The sequence below is a fragment of the Ambystoma mexicanum genome, chromosome 4p, assembly GCF_040938575.1.
Source record: "Ambystoma mexicanum isolate Mex_15411 chromosome 4p, UKY_AmexF1_1, whole genome shotgun sequence".
Taxonomy (NCBI): domain Eukaryota; kingdom Metazoa; phylum Chordata; class Amphibia; order Caudata; family Ambystomatidae; genus Ambystoma; species Ambystoma mexicanum.
Window position 1 is genome coordinate 994,717,472 of NC_090927.1, and position 14,903 is coordinate 994,732,374.

Consider the following 14,903-nt stretch of genomic DNA (forward strand, 5'->3'; position numbering starts at 1 on the left):
TCCTTCCAAGGGAATTTGGCCTTGCACACAGGACAAAACCTAAATGGAGTCCTCTCCATAGCCGAGGAAATAAATGGTGACAAAGAGACCCAGGGAACAAAGAGAGAGGAAAGGGAAAGGCATTCTCAGAAAAGGAAACGTCCACCCCGACCTTACTCTCCCTACTGTGTGGGCCAGCCACAAGGCCTGGCCACGTGGTCGTCGGTGCCGACCAGACACCTTCCGTCGAAGATCTGTGGACCGTCTTTGGTCTTTGGCGGAGAACTGGAAAAGCCGTCGATGGAAGGGACGGTAGTATTATCTATAACTATAATATGATATATGACCAAAGGTCGAAGAAAACAAAAGCATTTCTCTGGACGAGCTCCGCATAAGACGACAAGTATGCTGGGCGGAAAAAATCAATCTGAGGGACCTCGACGCGTGAGGGATTTTGGGTACACTACACGTCACGTTAGGGAGAGTGTTACAGGCACGCCCATTTCGATGTCCCCTTTTGAGTCTCGAAAGACAAGATGAAATACTCTGCGGTGACCACTGGACTATACGCATAGCATGTGAGTCTAAGCAGATTAACAAGCATCAGAAGAGACTGTTATATGATATGATATGACATTTATAACGTGCCTACAAGTGTTTCAAGGCAGGACAAGGCAAGGGAGGGGAGAGAGAGGGAAGACAGAGACAACAATCCTACTAGGCTAGGTGACATTGAGTTTGTGCAAGTGCGGGGGAAGGGGAAAAGTGTGGGGGGGAAGGGGAGGGGACAGAGCAGTACATGGGATAACAGTAAGATAAATAAGGACAATAAATAAAAGTGCGGCCAGCTGGTGGCAAGTGCAGGGTAAGTGCAGACATCAGGTGTCAAGTGCTAGTAGGGGCTTTAGGGATACAGAACAGTCCCTGAGTACAAGGGATGCCAGGGGGCAGCGCAGGTGTGCAACTGGCGGGGATGGGACATGGGCCCGAGATCAGAGGGTGGCCAGGTAACCAGTGCAGTTTCAGATTCAGCCAGGAGATCAGCAGGTGAGAGGAGGAGAGAAAGCAGAAGCAAAGAGGAAGTTCTTTAGATGCTTCTGGTACCGGAGATGGTTCTCCTCAGCTTTCAGAGAGGATGGAAGGCTGTTCCAGAGGGAGGCCCCAGAAGAGGAAAAAGATCTAATACCAACTCGCTGTTTAGAGAAGTGACTGACCCTGAGGGAGTTGGAGGCGGATGAACGAAGAGCTTGAGAGGGAAGATATTTAGGAAGAGAGAGTTGAAGGTATCTAGGTCCCAGGCCCAAGAAGGCCTTGTGGACAATGCAGAGGGTTTTGAACTTAATCCTCGCCTCCACTGGGAGCCAGTGCAGAGATTTCACTCCTGGAGAGACACGATCCCTGGGCTTGAGGCCAAGGACAAGTCTTGCAGTCCTGTTTTGGATGAGTTGCAGAGGGCGGAGAGTAGTAGCAGGCAGAGTTGGAAAGTGGCTGTTGCAGTAGTCAAGCCCAGAGAGAACAAGAGCTCTGGAGACTGTGAGCTTCTGGAGGAAGGAGAGTAAAGGAAGAATACCTCTGAGGAGGTGCAGCTGGTAGTGTGACTTCTTAGAGACGTCAGGGATGTGAGGAGAGAAGGAAAGTGTGGAGTTGAAGATGACCCAGAGGATTTTAGCCTCACAGGTGAGAGCAGGGAGAGGGCCAAGAGCGGGCGGTAGAGAGTAAAAGGAAAGGAGGCAGCAGGTTTGCCGATGAGGAGAACCTCTGTCTTACCGGCATTAAGGCAAAGATGATTGGCGGCACACCACTCCTGGATGGCGGACAGACAGTCAAAGATGAGAGAAGGAGAAGAGGTGGCTGAAGGGAGCCTGAAGATGAGTTTAGTGTCATCCGCATAGCACTGAAAGTTGGGGCAGAGAGCGGTAATGCAGTGGGCAAGAAGTGCTAGTTATTGGTTCAACAGCCAGGGAGAGAGGTTAGACCCCTGGGGAACACCACAGGTAGAGATAGTGGAGAGGAAGGACCCAAGTTGGGCCTGGGAGGGTCGATCGGAGAGGAAGGAGGTCAGCCAAGCCAGGGCCTGAACGGTGATACCCAGGTTATCACAGAGACGGTTGAAGAGGATGGTATGGTTGACTGTGTCAAAGGCAGAAGAGAGATCAATTAAGATGAGGACGCAGGGGGTGTTGGAATCGAGGTTGGAGAGCAGGTCTTCACGGATGTTCAGGAGAGCAGCTTCCGTGCTTCTGGCAGCTCTGAAGCCAGACTGATGGTCATGGAGACAACCAACAGATTCAGTGTGAAGATTAACCTGGGAGATGGCAGGTTTTTCCAGGAGTTTGCCCAGGAAAAGAGTGATGGAAATTGGACGATAGTTAGCTGGGTAGGAAGGGTCGGCTGGGGGTTTCTTAAGAAGTGTGTGCACAAGGGAGTGCTTCAGGTGGAGAAGAAGTGGTTGCAGAAATAAGCCAGAGCAGGAGCCAGGTTGTCAATGTGGTCCTTGATGGTTTTGGAGGAACAGGGGTGAAGCTGTTTTGACGAGGCTTCATAGATCGGACTTGTCTAGAAACCTTGTCTGAGGAGAAAATGGGAAAGGCAGAGAAGGGGGAGGAGAGATGGCCGCAGAAGGGCCAGAGGAAGAGCACGGAGGAGGGGGAGAGGAAGGGAGAGAGGACAGGATGTCCTCTGTTTTAGAGATGAAATGAGAAGCCAGAGCCTCAGAGAGGGCCTGGCTGAGGAAAGGAGAGGTTATTGGAAAAGAGGCTCTGGCAGAAGGCCCTGAGACCTATGCTTTGAACTGTATAGTTGTGGCAGAGAAGCCAGAGTGTGTGCTAAGCTCAAACATGCCGCCTTGCCTCGTGCTGAAAACGTGGGGAAGGGAGGTCAACTGCTCAACCGTCCTGATATATTTCTTGAACTGTTTTATTTTTGCATACACAATTATGCCACACCCTTTTGTATTTAGAAGTAAGGATTGGCAATAGGTTTATTATTATATGCCCTTTTATTTTGACAGAGACTCAACTAGGACTGCGTAATTATTTGATGGTCCTAGCTTGCTCCCATCCTTAGATTTAGGTTGGACAGGCATTCAACCAACCCACTGATGTTCACCCTTGATCTGTGATCACTTGTGTCTGTCTTCACTGTTTGATACCATACCATCCTTACAGAGTCCAGAGAGGGCAGAAGTATAGAGAAGGAGCATGGAACAGAGAAGCTGAGAGGAGGACCCTGGTGTGGATGAAGGTGAAGGAGAAGAGTGATGATGACTTGGAGGTTGAAAACAGCAGTTGAAGACAAAGGTGGGAGAGGCAGAGAAATATCAGGACGGCAAGCTATATTGGGGTGGGGGCAAAGAGATATCATAAGGAGGAAGAAAGAAATAAGGAGCAGGTGGTGATAGCATGAAAAACATCAGGAAGAAAAGGAGATACCCAAGCAGGAAGAGGTGGTGAAAATTCAGGAGGAGAGATAGTAGCGGTGATACATCGAGAGGAGGAGGTAGAAGAGTGGTAAAGAGAAAACGAACATCAGTAGGAGCTGGTAGAGATATTGGAGAAGCAGTCGTTTTATCCCATAGTGCATTTTGGTGCTAGGCTTTTACAATGCGTCAAGTCACCACCATAGTAGACTCATAGATCCCAGGCTTGTCCATGGACTGGGGTATTGTGCTCCCCCACCCCATCTACAAGAGGTAGCCAGATCTTAGTATGGTGAGGAAACTAAATAAAAGTGTGGAGGATAGGAGAATGGGAAATATGGAAATAGATGCTATGAATACAGGGAGGTAGGGATGCAGAAGAGGAAGAATGTTTTGTGATAGCATGGGTGTGTCAATCCTGTTAGGAGGACCCTGGTTATGCAAAAGAGAGGAGGCTGATATGTCCTAAAATGTTGCGATTCCTGTGTTGTTTTTTTTCGGGGCAGATTTGGAGAATGGTAAAGTTAGTACACAATGGGCCTCATTACACGGTAGGCGGTAAGGGTTTGCCGGTACCGGTATTTTACGGCAATTTTTATGTTCTTAGAGTTTGCATTGCATGCATTTACAAGGTCTCCGGGTGCTCTGGCAATCTGGTAGAGAATGGGTAGTTTTGATTAGTTGGGGTGAGAAGGAAAGTGTGAAGTTGCTGTGCTTTGGCTTCATGGTAAAGATTGGAAGAACCCTGAGCTGTGTGTGCATGGACGTTTTATACGTGTGATGTGTCAAAAGGAGGAGACCTTGTGCTTGCAGTATGGCTGTGTGTTGGCTGACGGCTAGGTTTTAAGTTTGTGTTAGAAGTGTAGAGTTGTGTTGTTTGGAGTCAGGCCAGAGGTTTTTTTAATAGCTTTGTGTGGGTGGCTAGCGAGAGAGATAGAGAGAATGTGTGTGTGGAGGGGAGTGGCGGGGGGGCGGTATGTAAGGTGTAAACACTAAGGGTTAGTAGTTAGGGATCAGTGGTTCCTCCTGCAGGTTTTAATGGTGCAATCATATGACATTATAACAACCAAAGGCTATTTCAAATGTTGACCCACCAGGGGTAGAATTATGATATTTGAACAAAATTCAAATAAGTTTACAAAAAAATACAATACAAAATGACATTCACCAACAGAAAAAAATACAAGGATTTTATAACAAAAAAGAAGTGTCCAAAAAGATTATTCACAAAACTCACACAAGGGGACATGCAAAGTTGTTGATTCAACCCTAATGCTAATGCATGCATGAATTATACACAGGGACCCAACATGTTTCTGTCAACATTGCTCGACTGCCTGACATTCTTCTGGAGTAATATAATGCACATTTTCTCTGTGATGTACAATCACTACTCTGTAAATCCTCATCAAGAAAACACAACCGTCTTCATCTACACCACCATGCAATTCTCTCCATTTACCAGACAACATGAAACAAGAAAAAACAAATAACTACAATAAAAACCCTAGAAAATGTGTCATATTCATCACAACACTATAAATGCGCATATATCACTGTAGCCCTTCAAAGGAATACCTACCTCTCTCATCCATCATGCAAGTTCTAAGTCATGATGAAGCCTAAACCACACCATTAATGTGTATTATTTAAGCAGATCATTTGTCGTCTCCACGCTCATGCGACCAATATCTACAAAACAGAAAGAACAACCAGTCCTTCATCTACGGACCTCTCTTCTAAATCTAACCACTGGCCCAAACAGAACCATCACAGTGTGGAACCTTGCAAAAGCCACTTGCAAAACCAATAAAGGGGTATATACAGTACCCACACATAGACCAACCGTAAAACACTGTGCATTACCCGTGACTGTAGGGAACGACAAATGTGCTGAAACAGCATGCACTAACCTATATTAGTGTCATTTTAGTGTGGGACCCAAAAAAACATGCAACACCTCTAACGTGCCGCTATCATCCAACATTATTGATATTGATATTTTATTTCTATCGCGCTCATACACAAGTGTTTCACAGCGCGACAATGCAAGTGAAGGGGAACAGGGGAGAACAAAAACAACGATCTTACTAGGTCCAGTGGCATTCAAAACGTACAAGTGCAGGGTAGAGGGGGAAGGGGGAGAAGTGCATGGAAGGGGGAACAAAAGGAGATGTGTGGCGCGAGAAGGAAAAAAAACTAAAATAATAATAAATAAAAAGGCAACAAACAATGGGAGTGCAGCCAGCAAGTGGCAAGTGCTGGGTTTATGGCAGCAGGCCATGTAGGTCTGAAAGTGCAGGAAGAAAAGGGGAGGGCTGTATGGGTACAGATACAGACCACAGTGCAGGGGGTGGCTCGGAGGTAGTGCGTGAAGGTGGCAAGATGAGCAGGTACCTGGGCCCGGAGGACAGAGGGTGGCCAGGTCCATGGTGCCGATGGAGAGTAGAATCAACAGGGGAGAGGAGAGGAGAAGGCAGAAGCAAAGAGGAAGGTTTTTAGGTGCTTCCGGAACCGGAGATGGTTCGCCTCAAGTTTTAGAGTGGCAGGGAGGCTGTTCCAGAGGGAGGCCCCAGCCGAAAACAGAGATTTACCCCCAGCTCGTTTCTTTGAGAAACGACTGACCCTGAGGGATTTAGAGGTAGAGGAGCGGATTGCTCGAGATGGGAGGTATTTGCAGAGGGGTAGCTGAAGGTATGTTGGACCCAGGCCTCAGAAAGCCTTGTGGGCAATGCAGAGGGTTTTGAATTTAATCCTTGCATCCACTGGGAGCCAATGGAGAGATTTCAGAGCTGGAAAGATACGATCCCAGGGCTTGAGACCAAGGACAAGTCTCGCAGTCCTGTTCTGGATAAGTTGTAAAGGGCCGAGAGTAGAGGCAGGTAGATTAAGAAAGAGGCTGTTGCAATAGTCCAACTTAGAGAGAACCAGAGCTTGGGAGACAGTGAGCTTCTGGGGGAATGAGAGGAAAGAAAGAATACCTGTGAGGAGGTGCAGTAGGAGGTTTGACTTTTTTGATACATCAGCGATGTGGGCGGAGAAGGAGTGTGGAATCAAAGGTGACACCAAGGTTCTTGGCCTCGCAGGTGGGGATAGGAGAAGGGCCAAGGGAGGCCGGCCAGAGAGTGAGGGGAAAAGAAGGTGATGGTGTGCCAATGAGGAGGATCTCTGTCTTGCTGGCATTAAGACAAAGATTTTTGGCGGCTCACCAATCTTGAATGGCAGTTAGGCAATCAGTGATGAGAGAGGTGGAGGAGGTAGCCGAGGGCAGCCTGAAAATGAGTTGAGGGTCGTCTGCGTAGCACTGGAGGTTTGAGCAGAAAATGGCAATACAGTGAGCGAGAGTTGCCAGGTATTGGTTGAAAAGCCAGGGCGAAACGTTAGACCCCTGGGGAACACCACAGTGGAGAGGAAGATAGATGAGAGGAAGGACCCAAGTTGGACCTGGGAGGGTCGATCAGAGAGGAAAGAGGTCAGCCAGGCCAGAGCTTGATTGGTGATGCCCAAGTTATCCCGGAGACGGTTGAGCAGGAGGGTATGGTTGACCGTGTCGAAGGCAGAGGAGAGATCAAGAAGGATGAGAACAGAGGGAATGCTAGAGTCAAGGTTGGAAAACAGATCTTCACAGATGTTCAGGAGAGCAGTTTCCGTGCTTCTGCCAGATCTGAAGCCAGACTGATGGTCATGGAGACAGCCAACAGAATCAGAATGAAGGTTTAGCTTAGAGATGGCCAGCTTTTCAAGGAGTTTGCCTAAGAAGGGGGTAATGGAAATTGGGCGATAGTTGGCCGGACAAGAGGGGTCCGCTGTGGGTTTCTTGAGGAGAGGATGCACAAGGGAGTGCTTAAGAAGGGAGGGGAAGGATCCTGAGGCAAAGGAGTGGTTGCAGTCGGCAACGGAGGGAGTGAGGGCATCAATGTGGTCCCTGAGAGTTTTAGAGGAACAGGGATGAACCTGTTTTGACGAGGCTTTCATAGATCAGACTTGTCTAGTGACCTCATCAGGGGAGAAGAGAGGAAAGGAAGAGAAGGAGAGTGGGGGGTGGCTGGATGAGGGTCAGTGAGTACCGACGGAGAGGGGAGAGGAGAGGGAGTGGAGGAGAGTGTGGGCAGGATGTCCTGGGTTTTTGAGATAAAGTGTGAGGCCAGGGCATTGCAAAGAGCCTGAGAGGCAAGGGGAGGGGTAGAGACGCCAAAACATGGGGCTTAGCGTAGTCGTAGCCAATTGGTGGTATGATGTATAAGTTGAACCAAATGCACCCCGAAACATAAGGCGATTGTATCACCTAAAAATGTTGCAAACACGATTTCGAAAATTAAACCTCTTAGCACAGGACGTAAAAACTAATCCAGTCATGTGTAACACAGAAGAGTCACCACAGACCAACTCACCTATTCCTTTCCGCTCAAGGTACCAATACGGAGCCGACCGAAAAATGCAGCACTCTTAGCCAAACAAGTGAAAGCGTCTGTCAGGTGAAAGTATTAAGGAGAGGCTTCATGTGCTAGAACATTGCAACCTAAGTGTTTGCTTGTAAGTGAAACAAACGTGCGGACCACAACTGGTATGCAGCCCACACCCAACCCTTCCACAATACGACCGGCATATTGGAGGGACAAAAGCGCTAATCACTGCACTTATCCCAAGGTGAATAACTGTGCCACATCATGGGATGGCACATGCCATGGCAATGTCACTCAGAGTGTGCTAAATGGGGAATTCAATTACTTTTGACCCCTTAATGAAAAACGATATCAGGGCAGCCGCCATGGCACAGGTATCCAGAATAATTATATCAAGACCATGATGCATAACGAACTGCATAAAACTCCCAGCTACCCAACAAGATTGATAAAGCGTAGCGACTGAACAGGATTCTAACAAACTGCTACACAACAATGTAAATGGAAATAATCACGCATAATGAGAGCAATACACAATGGATAACACTCCAAAAACTACCATACATTTTAAGCAGAATTACAATCGATGTAATCATTAAAGTGCCTAATGTGACTGTCAAAATAAATATTTGTTGTTCCATTTGTAATCATTTCCGGTTGATGGAACTTTGACAGGGACCTAGATTTTCATTAGTGCCAGGAATTTCAGTTCTGTGTGGGAATGCCCTTTTGCCATAAAATCTCTGACCATGGGGGCAGTTTCAATCTGCTTCTGCAAACCACTCCTATGCTCAATCATACAAGTTTTTAATTTGTGATTGGTCTTCCTTATGTATATTAAATCACAAGGGCACTTGATCATATAAATAATGTTGGTAGAATTACAATTCGTGATATCTGAGTTGCCACAATTTCATCATGCCCAAATCTACATTAAATGTGTCATAAGTTAAATCACATACAGAGCACGACCCACATCTCATGTGCCCAATTACAGGGTGGAGGCCTCACAATTCGGTTATAGTCTTAGGTTTGTTCATGCCATATTGAATGTCACTGTGAATAAGTTTCTGATGTTAGTTCTTTTCTTCTATGCCACCAAAGCTCTGTGTAAAGGTCCTAAGGAGGTGGGGGGACTACACAAGTGAATGGCTACACATGCCCTATGGGGCTTGTCATGTAGCATTTTCCTATGGGAAAAGTTAACTTAATTATACGTTTAAAATTACAGAGGATTCCCAGTCTGACGATGGGGAATATTCAAGCATGTGAATGTATGAAAGATCCAATGCTGGAGAAGGGGAGAGCGTCTCTCTACCTTCAGGAAGTCAGTTTCTTTACCACTTCCCACTACGCACTGTCTGCACTATAGGATTCTCGACTTCTGCCACAGCTTCACCATGGTGTCCCGCTTTCACATCAGCTGCGGCCTTGTCTCCTGCACTACATTCAAACTGCTGCTTCTGCCGCTTCTCACGACTCTTGCTTCTCCTTCTCTTTCTTCTGATGGCCTGCACCTGAAGGGGCTTTAACATTTGAAAGTCCTGCTCCGGTGTGGGTGATCAGAAGTACTAGACTGCATACTGCAGTTCTGCACCTATGAGCCACTCTTCCTTGTCCCAGCACCTAGGGCATTATGAGACTTGAAGTCCCTAATGTTTTTAGTTTAAGCTCATTTATTTCACTCTGCTTTAATGTTTGATCTGATGTATTTGGAGGGTTCAGTTTTCTGGAAATAGTTCCTCTTTAACCTCACAATTCGAATATAATATAGAACTGTGATAATTGGAAGTGGTATTAGTTCCTTGATTTCGGTCTCCTTGTTCATCATAAGGGTTTTTTCCCACTTCATATTTAGATGAATTTTGGCAGGGGAAGTTGCACAGTAGCATGCCATCAAATAGTCAGGCAACAGGCAACCCTCACCCTCATGAAATTATGAATATTGTGGGAGTCCTCATATTCCCACGATTGCCTTTTCCTCCCATGTGGATCCACCCGGCTAATACCACCCCCAGGGTCAGGATCAGGTAACGGCGGCATTCCCCTCGCCACATGGGAGGAGACTTTAGGCTGCGAGTCTGAGAGGAGTCAGCAGGATTCATCGCAAAACCAGCATAATAAGCTGATGCCCATCATCTCTATGCATGTCACACAAGACCTTTCACAAAAGATATATCAGCTTATTGAGACATCATAACTGAAGGGGTAAAAATGGCAAATAGGAATTTAACATGCATAAAGAGTCATTCAACAACTCAGTTCTCCACATGTACATGCACACCATTTCTTACTTGCAAATAGCTAGTGGAGTGTAGACATTTGGATGGATGCCTACAAACTAGTATGGCAACTTAACTCTTCTTTGCATCTATTTCAGCCCCAACTGCTAATACGCATGCATTAAATGCAGCACCACATGTGCTGACATACTGCAGCCAATCCCGGTATTCATTAGAATGTATTCTTTGTTTTACTTGTACAGCACGTTATCCTGTTTTGCAGGTGCTTCAAATTGTATGGGAAGGACACACATACATAGAAAGTCAAACTATATATTTAACAATGGAGGCAGAGATTCCAAGAGTATACCAAGATGGTATTAGACAGAACATTGTGGACTTTAAAATACAGGTTAGTGGTTTAAGGGTTACACTTAAATTTGGGAGAACTTGAGAAACTCATCAACGCTCGGTATATTCTTATTAGTGATAACGGTTCCCAATCCTGATCCAAGTACAGGGGCTACTTCCCCACTTAAATTAACAGATTACGCACTGTATAATTGTAATGTTTGTTTTCTTGAATGTTATGTAATTAGCATGAATCGAGAAAATTACACAAGTAATCATTTGCATTTCAATCTTGTTCACTTTGAGAAATCAAACGGTGTCATAGGCTGTACACTTCACATGCACTACCTCAATAAATCTTTGTACAATAAATCACACGCATTAATAGTCGTCATTGCTTCCTTATTTTCCTTCTTATAGTTCTATTGGATTTATAGTGTTTCACTTTCAGTTGTCCAATGACTTACGCATACACCGTTCATAGGCGTTTATAACATTAAAGTTCATGATTCTTTTTATTTTTCACCTTCATCTCAAAAATAAACGCTTAGACGGTTGATACGAAGCCGTTGTTAAGGCTTAAATTGTCTGTTTCTCTAATATGAATATCACTGAAGTTGTGTATTCCAAGAGGCAAGAGGTAAGAGGCTTGAAACACGTGTTGGCAAACTTTAAGGCAATATTAACCATTTTGATATCAACAGTAAATAAATAAGAGCGTGTATACAACTCAATCTCAGTATCACTGATTTAGCCTTAAAAAAACAATTATTACAGTTATACAATGCATGATCTGTTATATTCAAGTAAATCTTTTTTGCTGTTGTTTAAGGGTTTATTTGGAAATGTGATATTCGGGTTGGACTGCCAGCAGACTTGTTCATGGCCAAAAGCAGCATAGGAAGATTGCCAAACAAGATGCAGTGTGAATAAGAGTTGTATTTAGGGCTCTGTTAAAACTCAGCAGTGTGATTCAAGTCTTGTGTGTAGTAGTAGGGAGTTCTACATGGTGCATTATAGAGGATGAATGAAAGAAAATGCTCGACAGAGTTTAAAAATCTCACAAAAATCCACTAATTGCACATGTAGTTAATTTAGCTTATTATCTGTCTAAATTGCACATGTTATAAGGTTTGTTTGTTTATTTGTTTGGTAATGCGCACAAAGCCCTTAGGTAGACGGGCGCAACAGAAACAAGAAATCTTAAAACTTAGTTACAGTACAAGGTAGCAATACATAGAGCAGTGATTGCAGTAGGAGCAAATATACAAGTACAAGATGCATTAAATATGAATCAATGGTCTTGGTAAGTCAAGGAGGCATTATCGTGAGTAACAATATATGCACACATACATATACAGATATGTATATACAACCTTACATGTCTACGTTAACGTGTATCCATGGTGCATGCAAATATGACAGAACAGACAACCATGCGTGTATAATTAACCAATCTACAGTGTAGTTTGAGGGAAAAAAGCGTCGTGTAGGGGCTGGAGGGGTATAAGTGTAGTTTGGCAGTTAGGTGTCGTTAGTGTGTAGCCAATTGAGTATCTTATGTCTGAATATAGGGTAGGGTTGTTCTAGTTTGAGGTCAACTGGTAATTTGTTCCAACATTGTGCCGCTTTAACAGGGAAACTGGTTCCTCCTGCTGTCGAGGGTTTGAACCTAGGAATCTCTAACATAAATGAGTTAGCAGATCTCGTAGGGCGGGTAGCTGTTCTCCTGGTAATTTTATCCATAAGGTATGGGGGTGCTAGGTTATTCAGGCATTTGGAGGTGAGGGATGCTGTTTTGAGGATAATGTGCATGTGTTATCAAAGAGGATGTGCTACCGAAAAGATTGCTCTAACATTACCTCTCGACTCGTCTTCAAATGGAGCGAGTCACCCTGCTTGAGTTAATCTCACTCCAAACAAAAAGTATGGTTTACACAGATCACACTCGAGTATGCATTTTTCTCTGTCCAATAATTACCATCTCCATAGACTTCAGTAGGAGGGCATTTCACCACGACAGAGTCCAAACCTTGGTTGAGCTAGAGCTAAAATCTACAGCCTTTGCATGGTTTGCACTGGCCAGTATGAGCTTTAATGCTAAATTAAATATGGTAACTATTTTCTTTGTTGTTGTTACGAAGACTGTGGGCCTCATTTCAAATTTGATACTGCTGTGAAAAAAGTGTGGGAATTCTGTTACAGCTAATATTTTTTGGAAGTGATAGAACTATTGCCACTTTTACCGAACCAGCAAATGTATAGTTACCTCAGCAGAATCACTGCTCACGGTAAATTTGACAAAATCCCCATTGTAGCCTAGAGAGTCAAAAAATGGGGATTAATACAGCTTTACCGCAACTCTTGATCTGGCAGAAATTTTGCCAGACCGAGTAGCAGGAACGTTAAAGGAGTATCGAAATACCACCAAACGTATCTGTCAATGCCAGATGTAGTAAGAATCTGGTAACATGGAGACCGGGCATGAATCGGAGTCAATGGGATCTTTATGATACGATATGATAGGTTATTTATAATGTGCTTAATACCCAGAGGTTTCTAGGCGCGGACCCGGCGATCGAATCTGTGTTGCTCCGTGTCGTCATGCTTCCAAGCCGAGCATGTTGACCCTGAGCTATCCTCCTGAGATCTTTCTGTTATTCCCCATTTTGAGTGGACTCGAATGGGGGAAATGACAATTTACGACATGCGGAAACACTGCATCCTTTAATGCTTTTGCGTAAAGGGAAATACCTTCACATGAAAGCAGATAGAATTGAAGGATTTCAGGTTTGAAGCTAGCAATGTGGCTGAGCAGTAAAGCATGTGATTTTGTTTTGCTGTTACTGCCAACATCGTTACCAGGCCCCAAGACGATTTACTTTAAAAAAAACATGTGTTGTGTAATTAGTATCTGTTATTAAATTATACATATGAAGTGTCTGGGTATTTAATGGGGAATCCAACTAAAGCTCAAATTAAACGAGGAGCAACCTACATCTCCATTAACCTCAATGGCATCACCCTCCAAACCATGAAGATTCGACAGGTAAGGGGCAGCTGGTGAGTACACATATAATTGAAGTGCCTGTAACCCCACCGGGGACTGGGCTTGGGAGGAAAAGCTGCATACAGTAAGTACAAATATTCCTGCCATCCCTCGGATTCCAGTGCATGACAGCACATGACCGACTATGCGAATCCTCCTTCCACGGCTAACTCGTGCCCCCACCCAGCTATGCGGCAGTGAATCCCCCAAAAACTACCGTTTAAAAGGGCGATTGGTTATGGTTTCCAAAGAATGGTTTCCGCTGTTTTTTAAACCAGGCAGGGAGGTAATGTGCACGACATCTAGCAAAATGCAAACAACTCGTTTGCTTTTGCTCAGTGTACAGAGTAATCTGACCCGTGACTGGAGAAACTCGATCTATCTAAAGCAAAGTTCAAAGTGCACCAGAATCCGCGTAGTCTTTCAACCGTACCTATACAGTCTTGAAACACGGTGCAATTACAGCGATCGAGCGTATTTCCGTTTCTTTTTGTCGCACATTCAAGTAAAATAAAAAAGGACAAGCTTTTGCGGTCTACCTTGGGGTTGTGTTAAGAACAACCTACATTCAGTCACACACCTCTGCAGCACCCGTGTTCACTCCAGCACCAGCTTAACACATTCCTTCTCACCTTCACGCCCACGTCCCAACCCAGCATATGTGCCCTGTCGAAGAAACGTCAACACGTCTTCAACGCACAGGGGCGTGTACAATGTCGTGGAGACTATTTGAGGTACCCTGGGTACAGTGGTCAACACATAACTGTTTACGTTTTAAAGGTGTGTTTTCGGAGGAGGCGAGGGCACATCCTGTATGGACAGCGAGTTTCAGCCAGCAATGCAAACTCTTTTCAGAGAACCGAGAGCAGGTTTAGACAGCCTACCCCCTCTGGGCTATTTGTCAGACACATTGTTGTGAGCTGTGATTGTATCTAGCACATGCAGACTTCCCTTCTTATTTCATGGGGTATGTGGTTACGTACTTTAATTGTCACGGGGTATCTAATATGTTGCGCCACGTCCAGATACTGCCAGGCCATGAAGGCAGTCTATTATCCGTGGAGGTAATATTACACTGCAAGATTTCACATTTCACCATCCAAATGAATAGTAGTGCGTTTGACAATCGTGTCCTTTCAACGAAGCACGCATCCATCAGTCAGGGGTGGGGGTGGTCATTAAACATTTACGGTTTATTATCTGTCGCTCAATTCATGTCCACCCTGGTTCTGCAAGAGATAAAGGAACCAAGGCATGGAGACATGCACTATCATTCCCAGGGTCAAACATTTTACGGTCAATTAGAGGAACATCAGAGATTTCCGAGTTCTACAGTCACTACTTGGCTACTGAATATTTACTCTTTGTGTTGTTGTTTAAAACCATATCGGTGTACCAAGCCTGCTGCTAGTTGGAGGTCCGGAACTTTTGAGTGATACCCCCTATCCCAGCAACTCAACAGCATCTAATGTAAAAAATGT

At 45.0% G+C, this 14,903-nt stretch overlaps 1 protein-coding gene across 2 annotated transcripts in view; it reads right to left on the reverse strand.

The window, feature by feature from the left end:
- Nucleotides 1-14,903, reverse strand: part of CRYBG1 (crystallin beta-gamma domain containing 1) — a 1,845,005-nt gene that overhangs the window by 1,092,909 nt on the left and 737,193 nt on the right. The gene's annotated exons all lie outside the window — the stretch shown is intronic.